Source organism: Geospiza fortis, unplaced genomic scaffold, assembly GCF_000277835.1.
Source record: "Geospiza fortis unplaced genomic scaffold, GeoFor_1.0 scaffold637, whole genome shotgun sequence".
Taxonomy (NCBI): domain Eukaryota; kingdom Metazoa; phylum Chordata; class Aves; order Passeriformes; family Thraupidae; genus Geospiza; species Geospiza fortis.
Genome location: NW_005054515.1, coordinates 824868 through 827028, shown reverse-complemented (window position 1 = coordinate 827028; position 2161 = coordinate 824868).

Sequence of the window (2161 nt, the reverse complement as noted above, 5' to 3'; positions counted from 1 at the left end):
TGGTATTACTTTCTATGCTGGTTTTGCTTTTTAGTATATTGGCTGGAATTTCATCCAGATTGCTGCCTTTCTAGGGTGGAAACAGTGGTGCATTTAGCTGCTCCATGTGCTTTTAGGTACAATTGCTATGTTCTTATGTGTCTTTCAAGTTTCCCTTTGTACCTTTTAAGCCAACCAGAACTGCACATTATATTTTAGATATAAGTGCACAAGAGATCTGTGCTAAATAATGCTGGTGTAGGGGTGTTTGCTGTTCACTTCTCCCCTCCTTTTGTAATGATCCCTGACACTCCACTTAAGCACACAGAACAGCTTCACTGCAGCACCTTCACAGTACCAGGATCTCTGTTTTGAATGGTAGGAGTTAAGTCAGAAGCTGTGATTTCCATGTTTCACTCCATGTGCCTCACTTTGCATTTTAGTGAAAGGATTTCATCTGCTGTTTTATTGCCCAGACAGTCATTACTGTAGGATCTTTTACCAAACATCTAAACTCAGCTTGTCTTGCTAAGCTGAGAGTATCTTACTGTAGCCAGAAAAGATTGTGACCTGGTGCTACTTGCTTCCCAGGATGGAAGACCTCAGACCATGAGCACATAGGTGTGTATGTGTGAAAATGAACAATTATTAGTTCTTGTTTGTTTCCTAGCCTTTAGCATGTTTTTAATGGAACTGTGATTGTGTGTGTTGATGCTTGGGGGCTCCTGTTAACCTGTTTATTCTAAATAAACCTTAGCCCTCATTGTTTGTTGCTTTCCCTCAAGTTACTAATTTCTTACTCTGCATTTTATTCAAGACCATAACCTCTAAGTTATTGCCATCTCCCCAAGAAACATATTCTGATTATGTTGGGTTTTATCAGTGAGTTCAAGTTCCTTCAATTTCTGCTGTGTGCAGCAGTGTAAGAGCAATAGTTCATTTACCTCTCAAATCACCTGTGATTTTATCTTACAAAAATATCTTGTGCTACCTTACATTTTAGCACAAGTCTTTGGAATTATATAAATCTTGATATTCAGCCCTGAGGAAGAGATGGAATGGTTACACCCAGCAAAGAGAACTTTTGCGTTGCTAAAATTCCCTGCCACTGAGGGCAGCTGTTGAAAATTCAGGTGTCTGTGGTGTAGGTTTCACCTCATTTCAACTGAAGTGTCTGTGAGCTTAGCTAAGATTATCAGACTCTATTGATGCAAGGAAGTGTAGGGCAGCTGGGAAGAGGATGGAGGTGCAAATTGGTGATAGGCCACCTACCCACTATCACTAAAGAGCAGCAGTGACAAGGAGCTGTGCAGATCTGTGCCTCTTCTCCTTTATCACATGGCACTTAAACCAGCAAAACGTTGGCATTTAAAGCATCTCTAGGAATGGATGGATGTGGAGAGTGCTGCTCACTTGTGTGCAGCAGAAAAGCCTCTCTGCAGGCTCCCATCTGACTGGGCTGGCTCACACTTGAAGTGCTTTATATTGCAACAGCTACAGACTTAATAATAATGAAGCCTTTCTAAAAAAGTACTACTTGGGTATATTGTTTCACAGATCCTATTTCCAACATCTGTTTTTCAGTCTGAAGAGATGTTAGATTTGGTGGCGTGCTTTTCACAAAATGCTGTGGTGATAATGAGGGGTGGAAGAAGTCGGTCAGTGGATTGACTGTTCCTCTTACCATAACATTTTACTCATCCGTTTCCCTCTGGGAAGGAGCAGCAAATATCGTCAGTGGTTGTTAATGAATGAGGTGGGGGATGGGGAAAGAGCAAGGCTCATTATGTTTTACCTCCTTGCGGGAGGGAGAGGGCGGCTCAGCAGATCTTCCTTCTCAGCCAGCATCTTCCCCATGCTTCTGGGAGCGTTTATTCCACGCGCGGGATGGCCGGGCCCTGCTGGACGCTGGTGTTCGAGGGTCCTCCTGGATGGCACATGTAAGGGGAAGGGGGTTTGTCCCCCGGGGAGCCCCTCGCCTGTCACGGCTGGCCCGGCTTTCCCTCTCCCCGGCTAAAGAGAAAAGGGTGATTTTATAGAGTGCCACCACCGCGGCTGACCGGGGGTATGCAGCGTCAAAGCACAGCCTCCGCAAGTAACGGGATAATTTACCTTTTCTCTTACTGCCGTCATTTAATGTTGTTGTTGTTAAATAACCGCCGGCGTTACCAGGCTGGCACAC